Source organism: Panthera onca (genome assembly GCF_046562875.1).
Source record: "Panthera onca isolate mPanOnc1 chromosome E1 unlocalized genomic scaffold, mPanOnc1 haplotype 2 h2.Chr16_ul_5, whole genome shotgun sequence".
Lineage (NCBI taxonomy): Eukaryota > Metazoa > Chordata > Mammalia > Carnivora > Felidae > Panthera > Panthera onca.
In genome coordinates this window covers 912,268-928,124 of record NW_027675819.1, presented here as the reverse complement: position 1 = coordinate 928,124, position 15,857 = coordinate 912,268, and the positions used below count along the sequence as shown (strand labels likewise).

The following is a 15,857-nucleotide window of genomic DNA, read 5'->3' as shown; positions in this document are numbered from 1 at the left end:
CCTCCTCAATACCCATCACCCACCCTGCCCTCCCTCCCACCCCCCATCAACCCTCAGTTTGTTCTCAGTTTTTAACAGTCTCTTATGCTTTGGCTCTCTCCCACTCTGGCCTCTTTTTTTTTTTTTTCCTCCCCCTCCCCCATGGGTTTCTGTTATGTTTCTCAGGATCTACATAAGAGTGAAACCATATGGTATCTGTCTTTCTCTGTATGGCTTATTTCACTTAGCATCACACTCTCCAGTTCCATTGTAGGATAATGATTCTTAACCAGAGATGATTCGGAGATTTCCCCCGCCCCCCGCCCCGAACTTCCCCTTCCCCCAGGAACATTTGGAAACATTTGGAGACATTTTTGGTCATCACAATCTGTATTACTGGCATCAAGTGGTGAGAGGCCAGGGATGCTTCTGAGTATCCTACAATACACAGGACAGCTCTCTCAATAAAGAAGTATCTGTCTCAAAATGCCTGTACTGCTGAGACTGAGAAACCCTGCTATCGGGTGGTCTGGCTGGGCTATTTGCCTGGAAAACCCTTAATATGACTGTCTTTAGGGTATATTTCCTTTTGAGATGGTCAGAGTGTTCAAAGAAACTTTGAATATCCTTCCCGCAGGTATAGCCTTGCTTCATAGAATTCCAGGTGTTAAATAAGACGAAAGACTGAAGTTCCCATTATTCAGTGTAAGCCTCCCTCCGAGTTTTGCAGGTAATACTCCTACCCTCTATTGTGTTTAGTATTCCATAATCCAGAGCCCTTGTGTTTAACCCTTTCTGATGAATTGTCACTTTCCTGCTGGAGTAGGAGAAGATCAATAACTGGCTGTGCCCAGTGGATAAAAGTGAATATCTGGCCGTGTGAAGAGACCCTAGGTATCAAATTACTACTTAAAGGGATTTTAACCAGTTCTTTCTTTTTAGCTTCACTCTTACCCTCACTTTTAGAGATACCTAAATGCTACTAATTTATGAGCTTTTGGAGTTTTTGTGTTATGAACTGGGTTGCTTCTTGGCTTTCCCCATTCTGCCTTATGGTTCAGCCTTTTCAGGTCTACTAAGTTCATCAGCTTTCCAGATTCCAAAATTTAATTGTAGTAGTTTCTTTTCCTCTTCTTTTTTGTTATTATGGATTTGTGATGTTTTAAAAATTCCTTTAGTTTATTTTTGAGAGAGAGAGAGAGAGCGAGCCGGGGAGGGCAGAGAGAGGGGAAGACACAGAATCCAAAGCAGGCTCCAGGCTTCAAGCTGTTAGTACAGAGCCTGATGTGGGGCTCCAACTCACAAACCGCGAGATCATGGCCTGAGCTGAAGTTGGACACCTAACTGACTGGGCCAGCCAGGCATCCCCAAAATTCCTTAGTTTAAATGGAGTGTTTGAAGGCTGTTCAATTTGCTATTATTACCTGAACGTTTCAAAGTTTATTTTGAATTCTAATTTTGTCTTTGATGTGGAAGTTTTTTCATTAATTTTTCTTTTCTGACATAGATATTACTAATAATCACATACCCACTCCCATGCATAATAATTCATGTTATTCATTCTTCTGAATCCTTGCTGATTTTTTTTTACTAGTTCTGTTATAGAGAAAGGAATATTGTCTCCAAATATAATTGTAGATTTGTCTATTTCTCCTTTCAGTTTTGTCAGGTTTTGGTTCATGCATTTTGAATCTCTGTTGCTAGGTGAATTCACATTTAGAATAGTTCTATCTTCTTGGTGAGCTGATTCTTTTATCATTATGCAATATGTATGTGATCACTGGTAATTTTCTTTTCTCTCAAGTTTACTTTTTCTGATTCTAATATAACTCCAGTTTTCTTTTGATTAGTGCTTAGATGGTAAGTATTTTCCATCCTTTTACTTTTAACCTTCTTATATCACCAGTTTTGAAGTATTTTGTAAACCACACAGAGTTGGGTGATGTTTTTTGTATTTATTTGTATAATTCCTGTATTTTAATTGGAGTGTTTAGATCATATGTAATGTAATTACTTATACATTCAGACCAGGTGTACCATATTATTATTTGTTTTCTATTTTTTCCTCTGTTTTTCAACCATTTTCTCCCTTCTTTTTTGGGGAGCATTTTTTTAGTATGTGAATTTATTCTATATGTATTTTCACTATATCTCTGTATTTTTCCAGTGGTTGTTTTAAGGATTATAGTATACATACTTAACCTTTTCTAGTATGCTAAAATAAATATTTTACCACTTCAAGTGGAATATAGAAGTTTTACCCTTATATAGATCTTTTTACCCTCCCTCTGTTAAGCTGTAATTTTATTATGTATTACCACTATACACACTGAAAACTTCAGACAATGTTTTATAAGTTTTGCCTTCAATGATCAAACATATTTTAAACTTCTAAGAGGAGAATAATAGTCTATCATAAAATCAAGTATTATAACATTTGAAATACTTTAAAATGTGTTATTCAAATGTAAGGTACTATTCTGAGCCATCAGATGAATTTTATAAAGGAAGCCCCAGTGGGACATTGTATTAATATTTTTCTGAAGAGGTTATTTTATATACAAACTATTTTTTCCCACAAGTACTGAGAATCTTTAGGAGGGTAAATATTTGTATTCTGATGTTAAATGAAAAACAATTTTTTTAATGTTTATTTTTGAGAGAGAGGGAGACAGAACGTGAGTGGGGGAGGGGCAGAGAGTGAGGGAGACAGAATCTGAAGCAGGCTCCAGGCTCTGAGATGTCAGCACAGAGCCCAATCTGGGGCTCAAACCCATGAGCAGTGAGATCATGACCCGAGCCGAACTGGGATGCCCAACGAACTGAGCCACCCAGGTGCCCCTGTATTCTGATTTTATAAATAAAAATTTCCCCACTCCAACTTCCTTATACTTCAGTATGCTCATAACTAAGGGATTTGTAGCTGTATTGGCATATTTAGCCTATAATCTTTCAAAATTGGCAGAGTGGGGAATGAGAACTACAACCTTCAGTAGGCTATCACTTTTGATTTGGTGCAACTTCAAATAGCTTTGGATAAAAGAATTTAAATATATTAAACCAGAAGATTATATTTAACCTAGTTAATATTTCAGTCTTAGTTATCAGCTCTGTTAGTTTTTCAACATATTAACCTTATTTAACTTTTTAAACTTTGTTTATTTAAGCAATTGATAATTTCTTGAATAGTTTTCATGAGGACTTAGTTGTTACTTTTTAAAAACTATTACAAATGGTACAGGTAAATAGAATAATTAAATATGTTTCTCTTGCTTAGCAGGTATGGAATCATCTGCCTTGGATGAATCTACCTCAAACAGAAAGTTATCAAATATATCAGAATGTTATCCACAGTATAGGATGAAAAGCAGTTTCTCTTCCAGACTACGTGAACCATCATTATTCCCAAAGTTAAATGGAAAACACCTCCAATATCATAAAATTATGGAGGATAATGATTACCTTGAACTTAAAAGATCAAAAAATCCTTTGCAAATAAAAAAATTCCTAAATGGGGTTGATAGCAGTGATACAGGATTCTGGGAACCATATTCAAAGGATGGCATAAACTTTAAGAAAAGTTCAGAGAAGATTGAAATTCATGACTCAAAGTCTACGTCACATAGCTTGAAGAGCATTACAAGCCTCAAAAAGTCTCTGGATAAAAGTGATAATTTTAGTATCCCGAAACTTCAGAAGCCAGCTGTGAGAAGGCATTCCAGCCTCCTAAAACGGGTTTCGTCGAAAGAAAAGATTGCAGTGAATGCTCTGGGTCAGTATCATATATGTAAGTCAAAATATAGGTCCTTGAGTTCTTGAGTCATCACAGAAACAAGCTGAATTAACCATTGATTAGACAGTTGTTTGCATTTCATTTGTCAGTGCTATTGAGTAATCACCACTTCTGGTATATAGATCAGTGTATACAACACAGTGGTTTTAAGTTGTGCCTTTTTAGATGGTTGTGTTCCCTTTTTCAGATGCCTAACTTTGACCAAGAAGTTTATTCAGAGATTAATTCAACTCACTCAAGTTCCCTAGAAATAGAGGGCCTGTTTTCTTTTGGAAATGCTTATTTTATAATTTTTAAACTAAATATGTAAGGAGTCTATGTGAAATTTTTGTTCAGGTTCCGTAATTTAAATATATGATATCCATATCCAACATGATATGATAATGCTTCAGATATCATCTCTTTTGGACATGGGAATATGAAGAAAGATAAAATAACTACTATTTTACAGTTTGGGTCCCCAGGGCTTTATGGTCTTTCTCAAAGATGAGCAAGGTTTTCCAACCAATATATAGTTTCCTCCTTCCGTGGTACCTCTATCACAGAAGTCCTGTGTTTGGAACTTAATTAAATACTCCTTCCTATAGTCCTTGGCTGAAGTTACTCAAGTTGTTTATTTTCTTGAAAGAAACTTATCTTTTTATTGCATTTAATATTGAAGGTAATTGTTAAAATGAGTGCTTAGTGAAATACTAGTGGTTCTTACACAGTAATACAAATTTTAAACAACTCAGTTGAACAGAAAATGTGCTCTTTTAAGGAGGCACAACAATGTTCTTTCTGATTCCTTTACTGATACACTACTATTACTCTGTGCCTCATTCCTAATTCTGAGTTCTTTATATTCCAGTAAGATTAAAACACTTGTTAAAGGAACAGTGGAATAGTAGGCATTTAGCCCATGGGTAGAAGCAGCCTGTGGAAGAAAGTGCTTATCTATCTTGCTGGTGTCGCCAACCTTTGCCATACTTAATATTCTTTGTAAAGAGAAGTGTGAAATAGTTTATCTGGTATAACTTCTCAAGATAAATTGATGGTAATTGAGCATTTCTGAAATGTGACTGTCATTTGATATACATTTTAAAAACATTTTTAACTTTTCATGTTATGATAATTTTTAAATCATAAGAATTACACAAAGGGAAAGACATTTCTATATACTCTTCATCTCGTTTTCCCAGGTATTAAGATCTTGTATAATCACAGTACAGTGAACTAAATCAGGAAATTGACACTGATACAATATTATTTACTATTTCATCTGAAGACCTTATTCAATTTTTTTCAATTGGTCCATAAATGTATTTTTCCTGGTTCAAGGTCTCATCTAGGATCACACGTTACATTCAGTTGTCATGTGTCCCTTAGTCTCCTCTGATCTAGGATAGTTTCATGACCATGACACTTTCGAAGAGTATTGACTAGTTAATTTGTAAAATGTCCCTCGTTTTGGGTTTTCCTTATATTTCTTCGTAAGTTCAGGTTATGCATTTTTGGTGGGAATTACAGAGAAGTGATACTATGCCTATCTCAGTGCATGATATTAGGGGACTCATGACGGCCATGCGTATCTACTGCTAAGATTTTATGATTTTGAAGATTGTGAACTGAAAACATGTAGCCTAAAATGATGGGAAGGGGAAGAACTCTCATTGTTTGCTTGGAATCCTGGAATTTAGACAAAACACTTTGTTGTTGTGATCTCTTGAACTCGTTCATTATATTTTAATCAGAACCAAGCAGCATTGGCTGGGTCACTGGAACAGGCTGTTCCTCCAAACAAGTAGTTTATAAACATTTATAGAACTTCAAGATTGTTTTCTGTTTGAGCTATATGGGAAATATTTAGGTATAATGTAAGCTACAACAGAAATATGAAGAAAAAAGCAGTCATATGAGGTAATAATAATTAGATAAAACTTGTTTTCTAATTGCTAAAGACTTTGGGGGCTAATTATTGCTTAAGACACATAAATTCTGTGGCTGAATAGTCTTCTACATTTTGTATATTTACAAAACATCTGTGAAGCTATCAATAAACTCCAAGAAAATTACATTGCTGCAGAAGAACTTCAATCCATTTTGCCTTCAATAGGAGTTACTTTATCAGACAAAGAGTTCAAGGAGATTGTGGCAAAGACTACTCAAAATGGTGAGACTGATAATACCAAACTTTTTGAAAAAATTAGATACTTTTATGGGATAGTATTAAATGATGGAGTAAGTTCTCAACTAGGAATGGAACAGAATGGGCCATGCTAAAGAAGATTCTAAAAGAACAGATATAAAAATGGAAAGTGGAAAAAAAAATTCCTGGAAAATCTGCCCTAATGCATTGGTTTGGAGGGACTAGGCCTTTTATATCTCAGAATTGTTATGTAACACTCTATCACTATCCCTAGCTATGCCTTCCCGTATGGGACAGGTACTGGAAAGGCTGGCCCAGTTGTAGGGAGGTTCAGGCAATAAGAGCACAAAATCCAAGGGGTACAAAAATCTCTGAGCAAATAGCCTAAAGCATCCAAGAAGAAATAACCGGAGATTCCAAAATGGTAAGGAAGTGCTACAACTAGGAATTTAGGGCTAATGGTACTTAACCAATCAAGGCAGATGATTAGCATCTAGATGTTAAATAGCATATCCCGGTCACCAGCCTAAGTTCAAGGCAGATTTTAAGTTTCCAGGAAGAGCTTTTGTATTGGAGAAGTTGTTTTATCATTAAGTAAGACCCATCCACAACAGAAGTTCAGCTGAGGAGAGGGCAGAGGCAACATTTTGGGGAAAGACTGACTTGGGAATATGTTAGAAATGAATTCTTAGAACCTGAGCAAAATTTCTTAGCTAAGGCAAATGGGAAAGAAGATTAAAAAAAAAAAAAAACCTAAGGTGTAGGTGCTACTAAAATTATTGAGCCCTTTCATGTTGCTTATCAGGATTGGTAGGATCACTGTGGAGGGTGTATATCTAAAAATAGGTAGTTAATTGGATCAGCTGATAGTAATGGGGACACTTGGGTCTGTCAGGATTGGTCAGTATTGTCAAGGTGTCTTAATGGATAGCATTTTGACTGGGTTTTCATGATGGTATGAAATAGACTCCTTAAGTTTCTCATGGTCCATCTATATGGTCACCTTTCCTTTTTCCTATATCTATCAAAAATTGAGGACCTAGCTCAGTCCATTGCACTTTATAATAGGTATTTAAAAATTATTGAGTAATTATCAAAATGAAACGAACTGACCTAATTCAGAGACTCATCTAGGGAGACAGGATATGAAAGGAGAAATAGAATTATGATGAAGTGAAGAAGTAATTTTTTTCATAGTTGTATGAAACTATGAATTTACCTTTTATGCAAAAATATAAAGAATGCATGATCTAAAGTCTTTATTTTACAGGAAATGGAATGGTGAAGTTAGATGACTTTATGAGCGCTCTCTCCAAGGAGCAAAGTCTTCCTGAATGTGATGGTAGGTAGGAAATTTATTTTAAAATGATTTGGAGGAAAGAAGTGGTTAGGTTGAAAAGAGGTTCAACTGAACTGAGTTTGCTTTTTGGGTAGATACTTAATAGTTCTGAAATTCTCAGGCAAGCCATGAAAACTTGATGTATTAGGGTAGTGATAGCTAACTTGCTTCCCTCACAGAATTGTTAGATGGATTTTAAAAACTGTAAAGTACTACATAAATGTATAGTAAGGTAATGAGGGATTCCAACAGGTGATTAGCCCCATTTTTAGCAACTGATGGGTGATTTGATTTTTAATTTTTTTATAAGGAACTTGTTTGAATGAAATACTGGTTTTGTTTCCCTTGTTTTAGAACATTTCTAAAAAAACTGTATTAAGCTATAATTTACATACATAAAACTCACTCATGCACTAATTTTCATGAAATGTATAGAGTCATACAATCAACACCACAATCAGTTTGTTAAAAATTTTGCTTGCAATGATTTGGGTTTTTATGCAAATAATTAAATATTTTTCAGCAAGATTAAAATGAGAAATGAAAGATACTAAGCCTTGCTGTTTTTATTTCCTTTTGTTTATTCATATGCTAAAAATGAAAGATAAGCTTTTTGTGTCTTCCCAAAGGATTTCTCAGATAGAGAAAAATTAATCCAAAGGAAGAGATTTTTCTCTTATACTTACATGAAGTCTCATGTTAAAAACTACATTATTGTGGCGCCTAGGTGGCTCAGTCCATTAAGCGTCCGACTCTTGGTTTCGGCTCCGGTCATGATCTCACAGTTTGTGAGTTCAAGCCCTGTGTTGGACTTCTTGTGGGCAACACAGGGCCTGCTTGGGATTCTCTCTTTCTCTCTCCGCCCCTACCCTGTGTGCTCTCTCTCTCTCAAAATAAATAAACTTAAAAAAAAAGCTACATTATAATTTGTCAGTTATGATGAATTGCTTAAGTGGTGTTCTTAAAGACAATATTAGCAAATTTCTTGAGTGCTTTACCTTGTAATCATTCATTCACGAACTTAGTCACCGTTTCATTGCTGTTTTGTGAAGTAGTGTCGTGGTTGTAGCCGACTTCTCCCTCCCATTTCCCCCGTTATACTGTTTTTAAAATTTATCTTATTTTAACGTTTTATTTATTTAAATAATCTCTACACTCCACATGGGGCTCAGACTGACAACCCCAAGATCAATTGTCTCATGCTCTTTGGACTGAGCCAGCCAGGTGCCCCTAAAATTTATTTTTAATGGTGGTATCTAACACGTAACATAAAATTTGTCATCTTAACCATTTGTAACTGTACAGTTCAATAACATTAGGGTTACGTATATTCACACGGTTGTACAACGAATCTCTAGAACTTTTTCATCTTGCAAAACTGAAACTCTATACCCAGTGAACAACAACTACCCATCTGTGCCTCTCCAGCTTCTGACAACCATCATTCTACTTTCTGTTTCTGTGAATTTGCCTACTCCAGATACTTGAGTGGAATCATATAGTATTTGTCTTTGTGAATGAATGGCTTATTTCACTTATCATAATGCCCTCAGGATTCATCCATGTCGTAGCACGTGCCAGATTTTTCTTTCCTTTTCGTGCTAATATCACATTGCATGTATATGCCACATTCTGTTTGTCCATTCATCCATTAATAGACACCTGTGTTGCTTCTACCTCTTGGCAATTGTGACTAGTGCTGCTGTGAATGTGGGTATGCAAATACCTCTTTGAGCCCCTGCTTTCAATTCTTTGGGATATATAATCAGAAGTGGACACAATCCAGGTTTGTAACGTTTCCTTCACTCCTAAAATTCTCTTGTGCCCATTTATCATTAATCTCTACCTCCATTCCCAGGCAACCACTGATCTGCTTTCTGTTTCCATAAAGTTGCCTTTTTTTAAAAAACATTTAATATAAATGAAATCATAAAACATGTGGTCTTTTGTGCCTGACTTCACTTTTTTTGAGGCTAATTCATGTTGTTGTATGTATCAGTAGTTTGTTCCTTTGTATGGTTAAATAAGTCCATATTACATTTTATAGGTATATTCCATTTTGTTGATGATTCACCAATGTATGACCTTTGCTTATTTGCAGTTTGGGACTGGTATGCGTAATGTTGAAATTAATATTTGCATTGCAGTCTTTCTGTGGACATGTTTCCATTTCTTTTGGGTAGATTCCTAGGAGAATAATTGCTAGTGTATATGGTAAATTTATGTTTTACTTTTAAAGAAATTACCAAACTGTTTTCCAAAGTGGCTATACCATTTTCATTCTCACCAGCAATGTGTAAGGATTCTGGTTTCTTCCTATCCTCCACATTTAGGTATTATCTTTTTGTTTATAATCATTATAATTAATAATTGTGTAGTGGAATTTCATTATGGTTTTAATTTTGCATTTCCCTAATGACTGATAATGTCAAGTTTATTTGCACATGCTTACTAGCTGTTCATATATCTTTGGTGAAATATATATTCAAATCTTTTGCCCATATTTAGAATTCCATTTTGATTTATCTATAGTGTTTCAGAGTATATCTCTTTTAAAGTTGTTGCTTCAGGTATATATACATAACTTATCACACTATTGGTGTCATCATTTTTCCAGTTCAAGTGAAATACAGAAGCCTTATCTCCATATACATCCCTCCCTCCTTTATGATATAATTACCTTAAATATTTCCTTATATATATTTAAAACCACATCAGGTGGTATTATTTTTACTTCAACCATCAGACTTGATTAAAAAATTCAAGAGAAGGAAAGCCTACTATATTTACCCATATTTTGACTTACCATTTTCTTTTTTCCTTCTTGATATTCCAGAGTTTTTTTGTTTTATCCTTTATTTTCTGTTTAAGAACTTCCTTTATCCATTCTTAGGTCTATTGACAACAAATTCTTTTAGTTTCCTCTCATCTGAGAACATCTTGATTTCCTCTTCATTCCTGAAAAATAGTTTTTCTGAATATGGGATTTTACGTTGATAGTTCTTTACTTTCAGCACTTGAAAAATATTGTGTCACTTATTTCTGGCTTCCATGGTTTCTGCTGGAAATTCTGTCATTCAAATTGGTTTTCTTTCCCTATAGTGTTTTTCTTAGGCTGCTTTCAAAATGTTCCCTTGTCTTTAGTTTTCAGAAGTTTAATTATGATGGATCTTGACATGGATTTCTTTGGATTTATCCTGTTTGAGGTCCACTTTCGTCTTGGATCTGTAGGTTAATGTCTCTTGATAAAAATTTGGGAAGTGTGCAGGCATTATTTCTTTGAGTGCCTTTTTAAGTCTCTTTTCTTCTGGGACTCTGATGGACACAAATGTTAGATCATTTTTATATTCCTACAGGTCTCTGGAACTGTTCATTTTTTTCTTCAGTTTATTTTCTCAGTGTTGTTCATTGGATGATTTCAGTTGCTTTCAATTCATTGATTCTTACCTTTCTCTCCTCCTTTTAGCTGTTGAGTCCATCCACTGAACTTTTAATTTCAGTCATCATATTTTTTAGTCATTAAATCTCCATTTGGACTTTCTGTGTTGGTGTTTGTGCAAGAGAAAAAGCAGGCAGCTCTCCCAGTCCTCACATACTGTCCCTATACAGGAGAAGACCCCCACCCATCGGCCCAGCCTGATAGGCCCTAGGCCTCTACCACCTTTTTCCTTCCCCAGGCTCTAGGACTGACAAGATAGCTGATGGTTCTTTGGGACGCCCTGAAAAAGTTGATGTGCTGGATAAACTCTTTACCTCTCCAGGAGGAAACTAACAGCTCGGAATTTTAATCTAATCCTGTGCTGAACAGAGGGGAAGATCACTGCTTTCTACCAGCCCAAGCCATCGCTTTATTCTACCCCAAATACTGGACTGTGCTAGACCCATCAGAGCTCCAAGGCTGGCAAAACAGACGCCAATCTTCTGGGGAGGCATTTTGGAAAAGCTGAATTTCTGGATATGTGGACCAAACTCTTCTTCCCCTTGGTTGAAGCTGGGAGCTAGAGTCTTTTTTGGATCATATGGTGCTGCATTGGAGGCAGCACTTGTGGGAGGGTGTCCCAAATCTCTGTACCAGCTTCAGTACGTCTGGTTTTGCATTCTCCTGGGATACAAGAGCCTGTCCGTTAGTTTCTAATTTCTCACAAAAGGAATTTATTTTTTAATTTCTGCTGAATCAGTGTGTTTGTGGGGAGAAGAAGGGTCCAGGGCATCCTACTCAACCATCTTACTGACATCACTCACAAGCTGTTTACTTTTTTAAAAAAAATTTTTTAATGTTTATTTATATTTGAGAGAGAGAGAGAACGAGAGTGGGAGGGGGCAGAGAGAGATGGAGACAGAATCCGAAGGTTTCAGGCTCTGAGCTGTCAGCACAGTGCTCAACACAGAGCTTAAACCCATGAGTCATGAGATCATGACGTGAGCTGACGTCAGGTGCCCAACCAACTGAGCCACCCAGGTGCCCAGTAAAGCTATTTACTTTTAAGTGAGAATTTTTTTCATCTAAAAATTCCTTTCACAAGATAGTATCATATATCTTGTTCTACATATTTATACATAAAAATTACCTTTTTAAGAATCATTTTAAGAATCATCTAATTCAGACATCATTTTGATCATTTCTTTGTTTAGTAATCCATAATGACATCCAGTGACTGCCTAAAGTCGATTAACTCCTGATAATGGCTTTAATGCCCTCCACTGCCCAGCTTCCTCACTTTCCCTATCCTAATCTTCTATTAGAGAAAATCTATTTGAGTTTAGTTTGTTCCAAAATTTACACAAAAACACACCCGCATGCATACCTGTCGACCCCCTTAATAATTCTATGTGTTTCTAAGTTATTTTAAGAAAATTTTATTGCATGGGCACCTGGGTGGCTCAGTTGATCGAGGGTCCACTTTGGCTCAGGTCATGATCTCGCCGTTCCTGAGTTTGAGCCCCATGTCTGGCTCTGTGTTGACAGCCTGGAGCCTGCTTCAGATTCTGTGTCTCCCTCTCTCTCTGCCCCTCCCTGACTCATGCTGTGCCTTTCTCTCTCTCTCAAAAATAAACATTAAAGCTTTCATTGCAGTAAAAATTTGTTTAAATTTAATGGAGGGAATACTGCCCAAATTTGTGAAGCATATATTCCAAAGTATCATAAAAAGACATGGGGGATAGTTATTTCCAAGTGATAATATTTATGTACACAGAAGATAAACTAAGATTAACCAGGGACTGAGCCATGTATTGCTACAAAATCTTACCCCAATTCATTATTCAGGATTGAAAGTTTTCTACTTATTTCTGTATCTGCTACCGAGAAACAGACTACTAAGAAATTTTAAATTGTTAGAAAATTAAATGGGGAAATTGTATAATATTTTTGTTCCTGTGCACTTAAATTGCAATTAAATTGGCACTTCCTTCGATACAGAGATTATAGCAAAGTAGAATATATTTTTGGCTCTCATTTTGTACTTTGTTGGTTTTCGGTATTAAAGATTCTGGTAATTCTTTTCATATATAACATTTCTGAAGTTATTTTCTATGCTTGTTTATTTAGTGTTAGAACTAAAATTCATCTTACTATTGGTGTTTTCTTTTTGACTTATATTTAATACTCATTAGCATACTGCTTTATTTTCAGTGTTGACTGATGTCATTAAAGCCATTGATAAAATTAAAGATGAAAATATTGATTATGAGGATATGAATACTTGTCTTCAGCATTTTGGAGTTTACCTTTCTAAGCCAGAATTTGAGAAGATCACAGAGTTGACTGAAGCTGACAGTAAGTGAAAACTGGGTTGACACATGTGAAAAGATGGTCACTTTGCTATTTTTTTCCCTCAGAATAATGACTTTATTTTTTTGATTAGAAAAAAGTCCATTAAAATGAAGTCAATACAGAAAAATACTCAAAAGCACAACAAAACACACAAAATCCCATGATCCAGAAATATCCAGTATTAACAGTCTTTCCAGACATTTTTTTCCTATAGGCAAAAGTACAAACAAAAAGAAAGTAGAGTTTGTGGTTTTGCTTTCTGACAAGGAAGAGGTCAGGACAGAAGTCATTAAATGGGACAAATGACTCTTTATTATGCCAAAGCCTATAATTCATAAGGAAGGTACTAGTTTTGAGTATCTCTACCCTTATAACTTAGCAGCATCTTTTCTAAAGAGAAAGGGTGGTTGTGAGATAGACAAGTGTGTGGGGCTATCGATGAAATAAGAATGGCCATGAAGAGTATGTGAAGAGTACAGGAAGAGTATGTGAACTTTTATTACAATATATTTCTTATTTTGTGTGTATTAAAATTTTTCCATAATGAAAAGCAAAAAAAGAATAGAACAAATAGAAGTTATGTGCCTTACGTGAGAAAATAAGACTTTGTTAAAAGACATTATAGAATACCTAAATAAATTGGAATATATCCCATATTAATGGACTCAGAGACCCCCAAGTCTGCCAATTCTCATAATTAATTTACTTATCTAAAGCAATTCTAATAAAACCCTGACTTTTTTGATGAATTGATTCTAATATTTGTATGCATAAACAAAGATCAAGAGTAGCTAAAACACTCTTGAGGAAGAAAAACGTGGATAGGGTGTATGAGTGGTGTTGGAGGGATCTTGCTACCCTGGATATTAAGACTCATTATAAAGTTACAGTAAGTAAAACAGTGTGAAAATGGCACAGGGATAGAGAAATTGACTGATAGGACAGGATAAGTAACTTCCAAATATATCTACACACATATAAGGAAACATATATAATGAGGTGGCAGATTACTGGGGGGGAGGGGAAGCACCAGTTAATAAATGGTGCTGGAATAATTAATTATTCAAATGTAAAAAATAGAATTGGATCCCTACCTATATATCATATTCAGTAATGATTTCCAGATACGAACACTAAAATTCTCTTTAGAGAAAGAAGAAAAATTTTCTGACTTAGAGTTACAAGGAATTATTTTTAAGATACAAAATCACTAACCAGAAAAGAAAAGATTTATACATTTGACTACATTAAAAATAAGAACTTCTCTTTATTAAAAGGTAATACAAACAGAATGAAAATACAAGCCACAAATGTAGCAAAGATTATTATTAAAAAAAATTTTTTTTAATGTTTATTTATTTTTGAGAGAGAGAGAGGTGCAGAGTATGAGATGGGGAGGAGCAGAGAGAGAGGGAGACAGAATCTGAAGCAGGCTCCAGGCTCCCAGCTGTCAGCACAGAGCCCTAAGCGGGGCTTGAACTCATGAATTGTGAGATCATGACCTGAGCCAAAGTTGGATGCTTAACTGACTGGGCCACCCAGGCATTCCAGAGTAAAGATTATTTGTAACACTCATAACAGCGAAAGATCATTGTGGAGAATAAATAGAAAACCCCTATAAATTAACAACCCAAGAGAAAAATGGCCAAATTACAAGAACAGCCATTGCCAGATGAAGAAACATAAGTTGCTAATAATCATATGAAGTCTTTTTATACATCATAGTAATCAGGGAAATGCAAAATTTAGGTCACAATGAAATACCTTTTGATGCTGACCAAATTGGCAAAAATTAAGGTCTGTTAATTTAATTGTTGGTAAATAAGGCAAAAGTGGTGAAAGAACTTTGAAAAACATTATGTAGTATTCTGTAAGGTTTTCATACTTCATGGCTTAGAAAATCCATTTTTTAGTGATACATCCCAGAAAATCTCTGCACTGATGTGCAAGGAGACATGTTAAAAGTGCTCATAGCAGCTCTGATCCTAATAGAAAAAGGAAGGAAGGGAGGAAGGAAAGAAGGAAGGAAGGAAGGAAGGAAGGAAGGAAGGAAGGAAGGAACAAAAAGAAACAACATGATCGGTGATAGAATGTATAAATAAATTGTGGTATTTACCACTGATGCATGATGAAATACTGATAATGTGTACGTTAGTGAAAATGAACTATAGCAATATACTATATGGATGGTTCTTGGAAATATATTGAATGAAAAAAGCAAGTCTAGGTTGCTATAGTGTGATTATTTTTATAGAGCTGTAAAACAAAATTAAGGAATATTTTGTTTATCCTGTGTAAAATTTTATGTAAAAAAGCAAGACCTTGGTTAATTTTAAAAAATTCAGCAATGTTCTCTCTGTAGAGAAGCAGTAGAATAGAATGGGGGAAGCACAGACGCAGATGCAGTGGTGTTAATAATGTTCTTCAACTGTGAGGGAGAGGAAGGGGGAAAAATGTTACAGAGAGGGAGTGAGGCAAACCATAAGGACTCTTAAATACTGAGAACAAACTGAGGGTTGATGGGGGTGGGGGAGAGGGGAAAGTGGCTGATGGGCATTGAGGAGGGCACTTGTTGGGATGAGTACTGGGTGTTGTATGGAAACCAATTTGACAATAAACTATATTAAAAAATAATAAAAATAAAAAGTAATTTTGTCCTTAAAACAATAATGTTCTTCAAATGGGAGGTGGGTTCAGTGGTTCAGCTAAAACATTTGTGTATCAAATAGACATTATCAAAAATAGGGAATCTATTGCTTTAGAAAGTTATATGTTCCTGTTAGTGAATGTAAATCTTCATTAACTCTAACATTCGCCTAGAATTTTTCAAAGTCTCATTTTTTTC

General features: G+C 35.3%; 1 pseudogene; it reads left to right on the top strand.

Moving 5' to 3' along the window:
- Positions 1–15,857, top strand: part of LOC144615155 (EF-hand calcium-binding domain-containing protein 13-like) — a 99,029-nt pseudogene that overhangs the window by 43,243 nt on the left and 39,929 nt on the right.